This window comes from Lepisosteus platostomus, unplaced genomic scaffold, assembly GCF_059453375.1.
Source record: "Lepisosteus platostomus isolate fLepPlt1 unplaced genomic scaffold, fLepPlt1.hap1 Scaffold_32_H1, whole genome shotgun sequence".
NCBI lineage: Eukaryota > Metazoa > Chordata > Actinopteri > Semionotiformes > Lepisosteidae > Lepisosteus > Lepisosteus platostomus.
Window position 1 is genome coordinate 119893 of NW_028291660.1, and position 17008 is coordinate 136900.

The window sequence follows — 17008 nt, forward strand, 5'->3', positions numbered from 1 at the left end:
ACAATTTGGTATAAGCTTCTTATTTTCAGAGGCATGGGGAGCGCCAAACGGAACATATTTCAGTTGTGGAAAACGAGCCTACCCATGGTTGCCAGCCCAGTGGTCTGGCTCATGTTATTTAGGATATGTGGTTCCTCATATCCGTGTTCAAACCCACAGCCCCTTCGGACCTAACCACAGACCACAAAGAAAATTGGCTGATTGGAAATATTATTTAGGTATAATATTTCCACAAGCCGGCATGAACTTTCTGAGTCGAGAGTTAATTCAAATGGCCTCGACTTTAGAAGAATTAGCAAATTCTATCTCATCTAGTCTGAAGGCTGTTAATGATGAGATGGTAGCCCTCAGAACAGTGGCCATGCAGAACCGACTAGCTTTAGATTATGTACTGGCGGCCCAAGGAGGAACTTGTGCAGTAATTGGCACTGAATGCTGCACATATATCCCTGATAATTCTGAGCACATCTCAGATCTGGCCCAACACATTTACAATGAGGGACAGAAATATCAGGACTATTATACTGAAAATTAGGGAATTGGGTCTTGGGTAAAGTCTGTGTTTGGGGCCTGGGGTGGAACCTTTTTACAGTGTTTATTTGTAGGAATAGTATTGTTTATATGTATAATTGTAATCATCACGTGCACAAAAACATGTATCACATCTTGCTATAACTGTGGAACGTACAATGTCATGGCAATACATACCTGTTCGCCAAGAAAGGAAAGATCTGCCCTGACATTGTATGTATAAAAATAGGCTACACTGACGTATGCCATATTTTATAAGGGGGGAATGAAGAAAGATGTGAAGACGGGGGTTTGAATTTAATCCTTTCTGTAGGGGGTTTAGACTTTCAAGCCACAAGCTGGGGTTTATGGCAGGAAAGGGGGGTTAACTGATAAGGATTGCAGATGCAAGCTAGGAACCCCCCTGGGTGTAATGTTAAACTGACCATTTGTCCAGAACATCGTAAACTGGCCAAATACCATGAACCCCCCTCTTTACCATCAGACCGAGTGACGTCAGAAACGGAGAAGAAAACACTATATAACCCAAAAGTTTGTAACAGTACGGGGAACAATACTTCGGTTTTGTTGTTTCTTGTGGGAAACAAGACTTCGGCTTTATTGTTCCTTGCATGCAATAAACTCATCTGTTTTACTTCATCTCGGGATCAAGAACCTTATTTCTTCTGTTACAACAATACTTAGAAGACAAAGATACTGTATCAATTTATGTTGCATTAGCCTGATTATGATTAAAAAAACACATATAATTAAACACGCGTTTACGATTTAAATCAAAACACGATTTAAATCAATATAAATGTTTATATTGTAACGCATACTGTCCAGCCTCCATTTCTCTATAAAAATTTACTCTATTACACACACACACACAATAGAAGCAGGAAGCAGAAGCAGTGACCGTTGTCAGAAGGGAAGAAGGTGACTATTCATTGTTATCAAAAATGACTTAGAATCGATCATGTTGTGATATTTTGAAATATAAAAGTCAATTGATTGTCCATAATATTGCTATTCTATTTTTTCGAAGAAATGTTTGTTAAAAGAAGAGTCCAGCACCAGCTGGATTTGAACACACAACCTGTGAGTTGGTAATCGCGCACGTAGACCAGTAGGCTACAAGGGAAGTCGCATGAAGGTGGAGGCGAAACAGCCCTACACAGCCCTGTCGCAGTACACGAATATAATCATATCGTTATTAAATTCTTTAGATACGCGATTCCATATTATATTAGCAGAAAAGCTTAAAACTACCACTTTTTCACACGCTATTTCACATGCTAGTTAAATACTTCGATGCTTAAAATCGTTAGGGAGAAATGGAATACCGGTGTGTATTTTTCCTTTAAAGTACCGATTCCTGGAATCTGACTGGCTGACACCCTTCTGAAGTGGTTCCATAAAATCTGGTATACGGAAAAGAAAGCGTTGATAAAAAAGCCTGGATTCTCATGTATCTCATACAAGTATCTTTTAAAATAGTCTTTGCTGTGCTCTTGAGGATCCTTGTGATATTTTGAGCTCTAGTTGAATGATAAGTGTTGCATTTTAAATCATTTTCGTAGTTAAAAATTATGAAACGCCCTGTTAAAAGCAAGGGAGTTTTTATGCCCGTTGAACTAAAACAAAATGCCTGACAAAGTATGGCTTGGACAGATTCCAAGTGCTTGTACAAATGTGCTAAAGAAATTATACTTTGAGTATACAGCTTGTCCAAAGTCATTCATTATTAATACTATTAGTAATATCTTCGGTAAAGGCTTTGATGCATAAATATTTCTGATAAAGGTAGGTTGTGTACTTCTGTCCAACTGAGCAATCTTGCTTTCATAAAATATACCAACATTTTAATGACTAATGATTAACATGCTGTAATACACAGTTCAAAATTAAAAGCTCAAATGCTGTACATGAGAGGTTAAGCTCCCCCTGGCGGTTTTACAAGGTGACGCCGGATAGTTTCCAGCATGACGTCAAATGACGCGATTAACCGCGTGATACCCCGTGATACCACGACACACCGACCGGGGTATGCCGCGAAATACCCCACCCGTTTTGAATGGCTGCATCTGTATACAGTACAGTTTGCATACAGTACTGTGTTTATGTTCCTAAACTGATCTCTTTTATGAGCAGGTGAAAGGCATGGTGAATAGGAGATTTTCAAAAATTACTGTGCTTTGCATGATTGGAAACAAATGCGTGATTGCGAAATGCTGTGGTGTTACTTTTACAAAGATGGTCGATGAAAAAAAGAATGTGGACCAGGGCAATACTTTGAGTTTACAGCTTGTCCAAGGTCATTCATTATTAATACTATTAGTAATATCTTCGGTAAAGACTTTGATGGCGACAGCTCAAACATGAGAGGATGAGCTTTATTAGCTCCACCTTGTGGAAATTCCGGATACTATTATTTTAATTGCGGTACTAAAGGAGAATTTACGGTAAGTCGTGGTAGACTGAGTAAAGCGCACCGCAAAATATTGCGGTATCGCCCGCTTGTTTTGAATGGCTGCATCTGTAAACCACAGCTTAAAGAAGAGCACCATCTCAGTGCCATACTAATGTAAATGAAGTAATACTAAGACATGTTCTTATGGATTTGTCTTACCTTGAGATATGTAATTGGATTTCAGGATTAACTTCCACATTCAATGTACTGGTGATTCTTTGCCTGGTCAGTACCTGGGTGGGAGACCTCCAGCGAACAATTAAGCTTGCTGCTGGAAGTGGTGTTAAGAGACTCTTAGGATCTTCCAGAGGTGTCTGTCCAATAGCACTAGTTGCCTTAGAGCTGGCTCAAACATTGCTCAAGAGTCTACCTTTCACAGATGCGCAAAGATGAATGATGGGGGTGCACGCTTCAAGGAGCCTTCCAACTGTAGGGACCGATTAGAGACGTAGCATGTGTTCGTTTCCATATACGCCCCGTGTCTCAACGGTAGGACAGAGTCAAATACTGCCTCGACACGTAACAGCGTTATATTAAACCGCAGGACTTGAGGGCTGTTTTGTTTGAATGTTCAAGGCATTGGTAAGAGCGTAGGTCAAGGGCCATTGGTGCATCTCCTGTAACTGGACTAAAAATGCTATTCAAAGTGCAGTGACTGAAATCGTCGTCCACATGTCTCCGTTGTTGATTGCTTTCTGTCTAAGAACGTTCTGTTTTCATGTCCGAACGGGGAGACTTTATCATTCCAACTTGAAGCCACCCTTAAGTCCTCTGAGGTGTGTGTGTGTGCTTGCACGTATGGCGTAAAAGGTTTCTTAAACGGAGAGCGAACTTGAAAAAAGTTGCCTCCGCCGCCGCCTCGCACTCCCTGTTCGATTGTAGCAAGAAGGCAGCGGCCGCGGCGCTCGCTGTAGTCGTGGCCGAGTGGTTAAGGTGACGGACTTGAAATCCGTTGGGGTCTCCCCGCGCAGGTTCAAATCCTGCCGACTACGGTGTCCTTTGCATTTGGTTGCGTGTGTGCGTGTAAAAGGACCAGTGCCGTTTCGTTTTCGCTGGGACCTTTAACACTCTAAATCGCCTGGACCCGCAGCCTGTGAAATCGATTCTTCAGCACCCACGAAGGACGCTTTGCCGCTGGACACAGATACCGATGCTTTTCTGCAACGAGCTTTCCAGCTGAATTTTCTCGGCAGCTCCGTACTGAACCTGTTCTCCATTGCAACATAGCGGAGGCTCGTCACGTCTATAGCAAGGCTGTGTAGGACCGCATACGCCACAGTGACTTGTACACAGACCACATGAAAGGCAAGCAAAATACACTTTTAAAATTCCAAAGACTCACAAGGTCAGAGGAACAGCGATGACCTGAACAGATCTGTTACAGAAGTCTAGGTTGACCTTTTTAGAGCTGTAATTGCATTTTTGTTTAATAGAAGATCAAATCTACTCGCATGTACCAGCACCTTACAGTTTATTGATGTTAATTCTGTTTAAGTAATAAGATTGCTAACGATGTTGGACTTTAGTCGGTGTTTTTTAGAACAAATTGCTTACACTTCTGTAAGGAATACGCAGTACGTGCCTTTGTCAGTCATTGCTCACCATACCTGTAACTTTCTTATCTAACTCACTTCCTCAAATGGTGAAGGTCCACAAACATAAATGAAAAAAAACCCCTTGTTGTAGATGAGGTGCACAAAAAAGCAGCCCCTGATAGTGTATAACACATTTATACTATTGCAGAGACACATGTAACATATATATATACTGTATATATATATGAAACAGAAATAGAAACAGAAACAGGAATCGCTTACTCACCTGGAGAATCTCTGTAGGAATATCTAGCATTTATCAATGGAAATAAAAGCTGCTTTAATACAGTGCATGTTCAAACTCAAACCCTCAGCTGCTGTTCTTGTTTGTTTTGGGACAAATTGCAACTGAGCATCGCATGAGCCGTTACGTACCCTTATCTGTTAGGGAATTTCAAGGGAGGAGTTAGGTCAGAATGGGTAGGCTGCAAAACAACAAGTAAAGATTTATTCCAAGATGAAACCTTGTGGCGGTTTTCTTATCTTTTCAGCATGGACTCAACTTTTACGTGTTCCTTATATGCTATATATGTATATATTAGCACCAATGTCGTTCTTAAAAACTAACATGAAATTGTCAGGGACATTCAGCTATATACAAAGACGAGACAGACAAAGTAATAATTCTATATTAACGTGGCCTACATATTGACGCAATGATCGAACTAACTGACATGTTCTGATTCAGATCCCCTGCAGTTCATGCCAATTAGAACAATAGCAATGCTGAGTCCTCCCAACCCTACTGAGCACAAATTCAGCTGATTTCAATTGAGCTCGGAGCTGGAGATGATCTCCATACAGTTCTGTGTTAACTAGCCCACACTTGCGTGCTAATTTACGGGTTGTAGCAAATGCTTTTCTATAGTTCATATACATGACGGCAACCTGTTACCGAGGAACCTGAGAGGTTTAAAAGCCTCACGAGCCAGGCAGGACTCGACCCTACAATCTTCTGATCCGAAATCAGACGCATTATCCATTACGCCACTGGCCCATAGAACATGCGCTTGCACTCCACCACAGAGAGCTCTACACTGCTACCAGTAGTACACTTCCCCATCTAAATTTTCACAGCAAGAAACTTGTGTTTCCTACTATTTTTATCAGGTTTAAAATATCATCTCCTTAAAACAGAAAAAGTGTTGATGTGTCGTGCTGAAATTCCGATTGATTTTGAATTCAAAGAAAAAAAGTTTTCTTCCAAAACACCGTGAAATTGTCACATCTTGCAGACAATAGGTGTATTCCATGTTGAAAAGAGAAGAAAGAAAACCATGGAACCTTTTACAGGTGTGAGGCTTCTTCAGGTGTGAGAAGACCTCATGGCCGAAACGTTGTGGTTCCTTTCTTCTCTTTTCAGCATGCAATAAACCTATTACTTGTTCCTTTGCAGCCGAGGCATGCTGACATAGCTACCCAGCTGAACATCTTGCAGACTCTACTTCTCTCCTGTAGAAGTAAAGCAGGGCTTGCTGGGTGAGCTTTTGCTCTGGTATGTTAGGTCACGTGTCATGTTAAATCACTTCTTCTAAACACAACATTTGCTGGTGCTAGCTTTCCCCATGAAAAGAGACATTTCCCTTACAGTACATGACATATCGTTTTTCTTCTATCAATAAGTATAGAAATAAAACAAAAGAAAAAATGTTGTCGCCAAAGAATGCACAGCTCTGTCGCCTTGGGGAGGTGTCAAGGGCATTGAGCTCCTTGGACATGAGAAGTGCCAGATAAATGCCATTTCTCATCATTTCTCTTGGCGTCAGTTCTGCTATTAAATGGGAAAGAGGCAACGGGCTCAGAGATTATGTTAAGTGCACACCGAGCGCAGATATGTCCAAGTGTCTGTAAAAGTGCGGTGCTCCCTAGTGGGTTAAAGTGCCTGCCTAGTAAGCAGGCGATCCTGGGTCTGAATACCAGCTGTGCCTCTCTCCGTGTCTTGTTGTGCCAAATGTATCATTTCAGACAAACATGTACAGCTTGGTTCAGTTTAATGCAAGAATTCATTTCCTTTCTGGAATAACTTGTTTTTGAAGAAATCCATACATTTTGTGAAAGATGAAATCAATTTCTTGGTTGTCAGTGAAAAAATATTGCTGGCTACAAGAAGCGCAAACGACTGTTTTCTTTGACCATAAACCTGCAAATGTAGGGAGCACAAAAGGCTGTCAGTCTCTGTGGAGCAATCGGTTAGTGCATTTGGCTGTTAACTGAAAGGTTGGTGGTTCGAGCTTCTCTGGTATGCGTGTCTCAGTTTTTCCAATGTAAACATCATCACCATCGCTAAAGAAGATGGCGCAGAAGGCTCCACAGCCGAAACGTTGTGCTAATTTTTTTCTCTTTTCAGCATGGAGTAAACCTTTGCTTTATCCTTTGCAGCCTAAGCATGCTGACGCAGCTACCTTTCTCTTAACGCGCCTCAATGATTATTCACCAAAACGATCAGCAGAATAAGTCGCCTTTGTGGTGATGTCACTCCTCTGCTTCACAAATGTCCTAAGTGACGGGCCATTTCTTTCTGCCATTTTTCCGGAGCGGTTATTGATTGCTCCATCATTTCCCTCTTACTTTCCATCACTAGATTGAAAAAAAAAACAGAAACAGGCTGACAGGATGACAAATCAAATTGCAAAAACTCATCAAAGCACTCGATAGAGTATTTGAATCCACAAGTAGCTACGAGCAACTTTGTCTTGGCTTGCATGAATGTCGGAAAATGTCAAAAAGAAAAAGATGGTGGCTTTTTCATATTCGTTCTTTTATTTTTAGCTCGTTGGCTCTTCTGTCCATTGTCCTCCTGCCTGGCTCTTGACCTGTGACTGTCTGAACGCACACAGTAGACTTTCATGCGGGGGATTTGTCCTGAGCCTCTGTGAAAGACCCACCCACCCCCATAAATAACTGCTCTAGAAACACATGATTGCAAAACTAAACCACAGCTTAAAGAGGAGCTTGTCATGACCGCCAGGCAGTTAAGACCAACTCTTAAGCGATCTAATCAGCACCAGCAGTGGGTGATTATTAACAAACGCTGCCGCACGAGTTAACCCACCTGCACACACTCCACCGTGCGGTACGCAGTGCTATTTTTACCATCTTTACCTGCTTCCCGCTGCTCGGTATTGAGTCTATTCCTTGAGAGCTCTACCTGGCGTTTTTTCCATTACCTCGTTTATTCTGGATATTGGACTCCCCTTCTGCCTTTTTGACTTTGGACCTCGCCTCTCACCTCGGACTGTTTGCCACCAGTGTTCTCCCTGGATTACGACTTACCTTACGCCTCTTGACCACGAAACAAAGCAAAGCAGAGCAAAACAAAACGAACAAACGAAAACCCTCACGTCCCGCACTTGCATATATCGCCGTTACGTGCCCAAGCGGTATTGTACGTCATCCTAGCACTGCACCCCGGGCGTACGGTATATGGGAACGAGCACACGCCACGAATTGTCTCGAATCACTCCCTACAGCTGTAAGGCGCCTTGAAGCGTGCACCCCCAACTTTCTGCTTTGCCCATCTGTGAAAGGTAAACTCTTGAGCAAACTCTGAACCAGCTCTAAGGAAACAAATCCGATTAGATGTTACTTTGACTCATCTTTTTATGCTCAGTGCTGGATTGCTCAAACTCCAGCTAGGGTTAGGGTTAGCATTCCCACGCTACTTAGACACTTTGTTTATGCTCAGTGCTGGATTTTGGGAACTTCAGGACGAGTGGGAATTTTCTCCTATCTGTCAATTCTGTTTTGTTTTGGAGACTCTTGGCTGCCTATGTTGTACAGTGCAGCGTGAAGGAAACATTTTCCAAAACTGTGTCAGCTCAAAAGTTGTAAGAAAACCTCTCCAGCTACTTTAACTCTCTTCATTTTTGTCATTTAATGTGACACTCGATGTATATCTGTATAACATCAGTTATTCTGTGCGATTGATTCTCATTTCATTCTAAACTCGCCCGCCCAGGGACGCCATTAAATGTAGAGGTTTGATGGGTTTACTGAGACAATTATTAATTGTAGCAATAAACACGAGGTTGTTCGTTGGGGCTTTTAGAAAATCAATCGTCAGAACAACTAACAACGCACACACATATGCAAATGGTGAGGCTCCAGTTCGACACCCAGTTCGACACCACTTTACAGTATATGACAAAAGCATGGCAGACTGTGCCGGACCGGCAGATAACTTCCGCTTATTTTTACCATATTAAACATTGGAAATCCTCCCACTTGTATTTGTAACACTTGATTTTGGCTCCACCTAAGACACTCTTAAATCTTCAAACACTTTTCTCTTCTCCCGCAACACTCTTGTCTGTCGGCACTATGTGGCAGCGGTGCATGACAACCCCTCTCACCACGGAAAGGAACCTAACAGCTTTGGTAAGAGAGGAGAAAGGGACCTGGCCAGTACGGGGCTCGAACCCGTGACCTTGGCGTTATTAGCACCACGCTCTAACCAACTGAGCTAACCGGCCTCACAACAGTGCTCCTCTCTGTGCTGCAAAAAATCGAACTCAGGGAATTTCTTTTGTCCTCCTTTGAATAGAAAGCCGTGTAATTCAGTGTACGGGCTTTCTCGTGCAGTTTCATGGTTCTTGTAACCCAAATCCTACACTGGCCTGAAGTGCCCCCCCATTTCACAGCATTTTTCAGCTGATTTAAAATGTACCTAAAGGAGAAGCATTATTGAAGACCATCAATTACCAAGAGCTTTTGTCAAAGGTTTTGGTGGTCATTTTGAATGACCACAGAGCGCTGTGACCTCGGTTTTACATCTCATCCAAAAGACAGCGCCCTTTTACAACACAGCATCTCCGTCACTATACTGGGGCATTGGGACCCGCACAGACCTCAGGGTGAGCGCCCCCCCCGCCGGCACCATTAACACCGCTTCCAGCTGGAAGCTTTGTTTTTCCCTGTAGCTCACCCTCATCCGGGTACTGACCTGGCTCACACCTGCTTAGCTTCAGTGGGTTTTTTGAGTTGCGAGTTGCAAGGGGATGCAAGTGATGGAGCCGCTCGCTGCAAAAGCCACTGTATTGGCTGGGAATCGAACCCGAGCCTCCCGCGTGGCAGGCGAGAATTCTACCACTGAACCACCAATGCTCAGTGCCTGGGCCTTCAAAAAAGACGCTTTTTTGGTGCTCTGTGCAAAACGCGTCGACATCTGCTTCCAGCTGCAAAATACCATTCGCGGACGCTGAAGAACTTATTTCCAAGGTAGCGGGTACAAGCGATTGGGCGTTTTAAAACCACCAGGAACAGCAAAGAGGCGCGCTTCTTTGCTTGCGCCGAAACACACCGACTGGAGGCGGACAACGTAGTCGGCGGGATTCGAACCTGCGTGGAGAGACCCCAATGGATTTCTAGTCCATCGCCTTAACCACTTGGCCACGACTACAACAAGCCCCACTGCCGCTGCGTTCTTGCTACAATCTTACCTGGATCGCGAGGCGCCGGCGGAAGCCTATTTCAAAGTCGTTCTCCGTTTCAAAAAAACATTTCCAAAATACAAGCCTTGCAGACAGACACGCCTCAGAGGACTTAAGGGTGGCTTCATGTCGGAATGATAAAGTCTCCCCGTCCGGACATGAAAATGCCACTTTGTTACACACAAAAAAAGAATCAACAACAGTGAAATGCCCACAAGCATTTGAAAAGCCGCACCACGTCGCACTTGAAATAGCTCTTACATTAGTGGTAGACGCAGGAATCGCCTTTTTATTTACGCTCTTACCAACGCGATGGAAAGCAAAACAAAGCAAAGCAGAGCAAAACAAAACGAACAAACGAAAACCCTCACGTCCCGCACTTGCGTATAACGCCGTTACGTGCCCAAGCGGTATTGTACGTCATCCTAGCACTGCACCCCGGGGTGTATGGTATATGGGAACGAGCACTCGCCACGAATCGTCTCGAATCACTCCCTACAGCTGTAAGGCGCCTTGAAGCGTGCACCCCCAACATTCTTTTTTGCGCATCTGTGAAAGGTAAACTCTTGAGCAAACTCTGAACCAGCTCTAAGGAAACTAATCCGATTAGACGTTACTTTGACTCATCTTCTTACGCTCAGTGCTGGATTGCTCAAACTCCAGCTAGGGTTAGGGTTAGCATTCCCACGCTACTTAGACACTTTGTTTACGCTCAGTGCTGGATTTTGGGAACTTCAGGACGAGTGGGAATTTTCTCCTATCTGTCCATTCTGTTTTGTTTTGGAGACTCTTGGCTGCCTATGTTGTTCAGTGCAGCGTGAAGGAAACATTTTCCAAAACTGTGTCAGCTCAAACGTTGTAAGAAAACCTCTCCAGCTGCTTTAACTCTCTTCATTTTTGTCATTTAATGTGACACTCGATGTATAACTGGAGCCTCACATATGCAAATGGTGAGGCTCCAGTTCGACACCCAGTTCGACACCACTTTACAGTATATGACAAAAGCATGGCAGACTGTGCCGGACCAGCAGATAACTTCCGCTTATTTTGACCATATTAAACATTGGAAATCTTCCCACTTGCATTTGTGACACTTGATTTTGGCTCCACCTAAGACACTCTTAAATCTTCAAACACTTTTCTCTTCTCCTGCAACACACTTGTCTGTCGGCACTATGTGGCAGCGTTGCATGACAACCCCTCTCACCACGGAAAGGAACCTAACAGCTTTGGTAAGAGAGTAGAATTACCTGAAGAACTGCTTTCCATGGAAACAGGACCAAGCGATGTAGCATTTTTATAGTACCAGGAAAGGAGAAGCGGCACTTCGCCTTTGCCGCACAGGCACAAGGCGACGTGCGGCAGACGCCATAGTCGGTAGGATTCGAACATGAGGGGGGAGTCCCCAATGGATTTCAAGTCCATCGCCTTAACTACTCGGCCACGACTACAGCGAGCTCGCCGCCGCCGCATTCCTCCTATAATCTAACACGGAGTGCGAGGTGGCTGCGGAAACTTTTTTAAAGTCGCTCTCCGTTAAAAAAAAAATACCTTTCACAAGATACATGCCGGCAGACAGACACGCCTCAGAGGGTTTAAGGCTGGCTTCACGTTCAAATGATAAAGTCTCCCCGTCCGGATGTCAAAATGCAACTTTGGCAGACAGAAAAAACATCAACAAACCACAAATGTGGACAAGGATTTTACAAGCTGCACCACACTGCACTTTCAAAAGCATTTACATTCGTGTTAGACGCAGGAATTGTCTTTGTTTTGCGCGCTTACGAACGCCATGGAAAACGAAACAAAACAAAAGCCCTCAGCTCCTGCACTTGATTATAATGCCGTTACGTGTCGAAGCAGGAATTTACGTCATCCTACCACTGCAACACGGGGAATAGAGGGAAATGAACACACGCTACGAATCGTCTCAATCACTCCCTAGAGTCGTAAGGCACATTGAAGGGTGCACCCCCATCATTAATCGTTGGGCCTCTGTGAAAGGAAAGCTGTTGAGCAGTCTTTGAAACAGCTCGGATGAAACACTTGATTGCTTCCATGTGCATCTGGAGCCCACTTCTTATTTTCACTTCACGCCGCCCAAAGCATTTCTAAAACAGGAGATTCGCGTTTGGGAATGCGCCCTGCCCTACAAATAAAACAGGTCTACAGGTCTGAAACCTGCTCCACGGAAAACAGTTCTGTTGCGCTTTTGATCAAAGGGAGATTCTCTGTTCTTACTTTTTGATGACATAACACCCAAAGGGGCTTCTTTGGAGCTGGATTCCAACCATCATCCTAAAGTTTCTTGGCGGTATCCTTTACAGTCCTCTGTTCGGTCGACAAGGAACAGAAGGGGGCAGCTTTCCTCACACATACAGTGCAATGTACTGTAGTATTCCCCTTCATTGAATACGCAGTTCTGCATCAGACCTCTAACTCGTTTCCTTAGCTTGGATTTAAGCCACGAAGCAGGCTTCTACTGTATAAACGTCTAGAGGAATCACAAACTATTTGAGAGGCCATCATCCCAGGGGGAACTGACAAAGTCTATCCCTAAACACCTAGCGCAGTCTCTCGAGAGACTGTCAAAAATCGCTTTCTCCCTTGGCAGCAGCGGCACGTAAATACTGTTACTGCCACTGTTCGATACCGACGTTAGCCTTCTATACCATGTTCAGCCACCGCTAGAAAATGTAAGGCTCTATTACTGGAGCAAACAAAAGGAGGGCCAACGTCGAACGGGCACACGTGTCAGACGTAGAGAACGACGAGGATAGGATTCGAACCCATGCATGCAGAGTACAATGGATTAGCAGTCCATCGCCTTAACCACTCGGCCACCTCGTCGATGAAACTGGGCTGTCCAGACATGAGTTGGCGCGCTCCAGATGATCTTTTTCATTTTTTTTCCCTCGTACTCGAGGGTCCTTTTCCTGTTCCACATGCGATTTCAACATTTTCCTTGGGAGATGTCAAGCCAGCAAGCCACTGCTGTGGTTCAGTGGCCAGTGTGGAGTTCAGTGGCCCTGTTGTACACAGAAAGCACATTGAGCTCCTTGGACATGAAAAGTTCCAGATAAAAGCCATTTGTCATCCTTTCTCTTGGTGTCGATGTTGCTATTGTATGTAAAGGTGGCAACTTGCTCAGCGAGCAGGCGGAGCACACACCGAATGCAGATGTGTCTGAGTGGTGTGTCCAAGTGGCTGCAAAAGGATTACACTCCCAGAGCGCCGTGGCTTAGTTGGTTAAAGCGCTTGTCTCTTAAACAAGAGATGCTGGGTCCGAATCCCAGTGGTGCCTTCTTTGTTCTGTCTTCTTGAACAGAACTGGTCCTTACAGACAACCGCCTACGGCTAGACTTAATTAAATGCAAGTATTCATTTCCTGTCTTTAACGCGACTTGTTTTTCTTAAAATGGATGAAACTTGCAAAACATGAAATACAAACATTGCTAATCAGCGCTAGCGGCTGGCAAAAAAAAAGAAGTCAGCAATGTTTTTTTTCTTTAACCTTAACCCTGCTAATGGAGAAGAGTTAAACGACCGAGTCTATGCAGCTTAAACGGTGCTCACGTCGGGTTCTTAGCTGAAAGGGTGGTAAATCTCGCTCACCCCAGTCCTTAATCTTTTAAAAGGATACAAAATTGAACCTAGTAGCCACATCACATACATCCTGTTCAACGATAAAAAGGTGACATCTATACTCGATCCAGAGTAAATCCCACGTTGAGGGCATATTTTTTTCCACTTTACCATGAGTCGGGCTCAGCTGCACAGAGGCGAGAGCAGAGCAATGAGGTCACGGGGACAGGGGAGTCACACGTTTTCGGTTTAAACACGTGGAAGAAAACTGAGGGATCCACAGTATGTGGACCCTCCGTGCGCCATCAGTCCGCACTCCGGACTCTGAATCCTGCCATCCAAGTTAAGATCTCGGCGGAACCTGAGGTGCAGTTCCTTCTTAAAACGTAATCTGGTGAGCATTTCTAGAATCGTACTTGTATAGATGCAGCCTTTAATGTGTTGCTAGGTTAAAATTGATGACTTCTTGAACTTCAGTAGGCAACTGCCCTCTTGATTTCGGATTTAATTTCTTTATTACAGGGGCGCTTTTATGAAGACAGAGTCATGTTCAGGTACTTTGCTTGATGGAGGAAGCATATTTCGGACTCTGTGATCTGCTCACCTGGAAAGGTCTCCTGTACTACTACAAGAGAGAAGTAGAGTCTGGAAGAATGGACAATTTTATGATGCTTTGGAAGATGTTTTTTTTTCTTTGAAATCGAAATGAATCAGAATATCAGTGCAAAAGACAAACTCTTGGTTTGGTTTAAAGAGATATGGTTTTAAAACAGACAAAATGTAGAAAACAGGTGTTTCTCACTTTTGGAAAAGAATGGACCGGGGGTAATATTTTACTAGTTGCAGTGCTGATCTCACTGGGTTACAGTCCTGCAGTGTCACACCAGGGCCAGTGGCGCAATGGATAACGCGTCTGACTACGAATCAGGAGATTGCAGGTTCGACTCCTGCGTGGCTCAGGTCGTTTTTAAACGCATCGGGCTACTCCCTAAGTAGTCTGTGCTACTTACTGCGTTGTAATCGTACCCAGTAAGAGATTTCCTTCATGTAAATGAACTGCACCTGACAGCTTTAGAAAAACACCTGGGCTCAGTACGGTGCTGAGAGCTCAGCGTTGCTGTTGTTCTAATTAGCACGCACTGCATCGGCTATGAGCCCGAACTTTTCAATTATTCCGATCAGTAAGTCAAAACGTAGTCCACATGAACGGTAGAAATATTCTCTTGTCTGTCTCTTGTTTGTATAGAACTGAATGTCCCTGACAATGTACTGTTAGTTTTAATTGAAGAACGGCATTTGTGTTCAAATATACCAGACAAGTTTATGTAACTGCTCATGCGACACTCAGTTGTAATTAGTCAAGAAATAAAGTCGAACAACAGCTGCGGGTTTGATTCTGAACGTATGAGATTGCAGCGCCTTTTACTTCCATTGACAAATGATAGAGATTCGAAGAGAGATCCTTCAGACCAGCAAGCAAACCCACGGCTATTTCGGTTTTCTATCTAGGCAACGTTGGTGTCTGCAATAGCATACATGAAAGCGTGATGCAATTTCTGTGGCTACATTTGTTGCACGTCATGCACAGTAAGAGTGTTTCTAACACCAAATAAAAAGTCAACAATTAGCGATCACGCCTTCTCCTCAGTTAACCCACTGAAACCCTTGCTGTTAACAGTTCTTTACTGCGTGCTTTACCAGCACCTACATATCGTGTCGGTTCTTTCAGCTTTATTCATTAGGTTTTCAAAGGCATAAGTAGAGCACCAGAGGTGCGAACGCAGAATGTATGGTAATCTGAAGAACTGCTTTCCATGGCAGCGGGTCCAAGCGATTTAGCGTTTTTATAGTACCGGGAAAGGAGAAGCGGCACTTTGCCTTTGCCGCGCAGGCACAAGGCGACGTGCGGCAGACGCAGGAGTCGGCAAGTTCCGAACCTGCGCGGGAAGTCCCCAACGCATTTCGAGTCCATCGCCTTAACCACTCGGCCATGACAAAAGCGAGCTCGCTGCTGCCGCATTCCTCCTATAATCTAACACGGAGTGCGAGGTGGCTGCGGAAACCTTTTTAAAGTTGCTCTCCGTTAAAAAAAATACCTTTCACAAGATTCGTGCCGGCAGACAGACACGCCTCAGAGGGTTTAAGGCTGGCTTCACGTTCAAATGATAAAGTCCCCCAGTCCGGATGTCAAAATGCAACTTTGGCAGACAGAAAAAACATCAACAAACCACAAATGTGGACAAGGATTTTACAAGCTGCACCACACTGCACTTTCAAAAGCATTTACATTCGTGTTAGACGCAGGAATTGCCTTTGATTTGCACGCTTACGAACGCCATGGAAAACGAAACAAAACTAAAGCCCTCAGCTCCTGCACTTGATTATAATCCCGTTACGTGTCGAAGCAGGAATTTACGTCATCCTACCACTGCAACACGGGGAATAGAGGGAAATGAGCACAAGCTACGAATTGTCTCTAATCAGTCCCTACAGTTGTAAGACGCCTGGAAGCGTGCACCCCCATCATTAATCTTTGCGCATCTGTGCAAGGTAAACTCTGGAGCAGTCTCTGAAACGGCTCAAAGGAAACACGTGATTGATTCCATGTGCATCTGGGGTTCATTTCTTATTTACATTTAATTCAAGGGAAAGGCTTGGGTCAGTTTCAGACGGCCTCCAACAGCGAGATTCAAGCACCCCACCTTCAGCCCAATCTGCGCCGCCAGAACGCCAACGGCTCCTCTGGTCTCCGGGGTGCGGTTGTGACCCCGTAACCTAAAGTGTTGGTGGCAGACAAATGGAGACTAACAGGTGATGTCCTAGGACATGACTACATTGTGACACTCGGTGGGGATGGTGACCATTGCTTGGAAAAGAGTGCGGGGCCCCTTTAGAAAAACATTTTGTTAACAGGCATTCTGCCTCAGCCTAAACACCTATAGCTTGCAAAGCGCATGCTATTAGACAGGCACCTCTGCAAGACCTTAAGAGTCTCTTAAACTAGTGATAGTAAGGTGTTCCCAGTGGGCGATGTTTGGCTTTCAAATCATCTCTCTGTGGAAGCGCCGAGATGCAGCTGTTTAAGGCTTAGAAGCAGCTGACTGTTTCACTACCTAGCTGATTACTGTCAGTCAGGGAGCTCAGAGGTGAAAAGCCTGTCTGAGAGACAATTCGCCGTCGATCAGTTCAATATGTTCCGTACCAGCTCGGCGCACCTGAGATCATCTTGGTAGCCGTGTAGCTCAGATGAGTGAGAGCGTGTGTGTGTGTACCACCGTGATTGGATGCCGGTCCTTCTCAGGTCACAGTAAACCTTCTGCTGCCTAACTTTCCTAATTTTGGGGATCCCTTTGAAAAAGCAAAGGAAAAAAAAAAACTGGCTCTTCATCAGCGTGATCGACCCAACCGAGTGT

The 17008-nt window shown here is 44.4% G+C and overlaps 4 non-coding genes across 4 annotated transcripts; 3 read left to right on the top strand and 1 right to left on the bottom strand.

Annotated features, from left to right (window-relative positions):
• The first annotated feature begins 3896 nt into the window (after window positions 1-3896).
• trnas-uga (transfer RNA serine (anticodon UGA)) lies at window positions 3897-3978 on the top strand. The gene has a single exon. It is a non-coding gene; the product is annotated as a tRNA-Ser (tRNA).
• A 5001-nt stretch (window positions 3979-8979) lies between these two features.
• trnai-aau (transfer RNA isoleucine (anticodon AAU)) lies at window positions 8980-9053 on the bottom strand. Its single transcript has one exon. It is a non-coding gene; the product is annotated as a tRNA-Ile (tRNA).
• A 4187-nt stretch (window positions 9054-13240) lies between these two features.
• trnak-cuu (transfer RNA lysine (anticodon CUU)) lies at window positions 13241-13314 on the top strand. Its single transcript has one exon. It is a non-coding gene; the product is annotated as a tRNA-Lys (tRNA).
• A 1167-nt stretch (window positions 13315-14481) lies between these two features.
• On the top strand, window positions 14482-14554 carry trnar-acg (transfer RNA arginine (anticodon ACG)). Its single transcript has one exon. It is a non-coding gene; the product is annotated as a tRNA-Arg (tRNA).
• Window positions 14555-17008: the final 2454 nt, after the last annotated feature.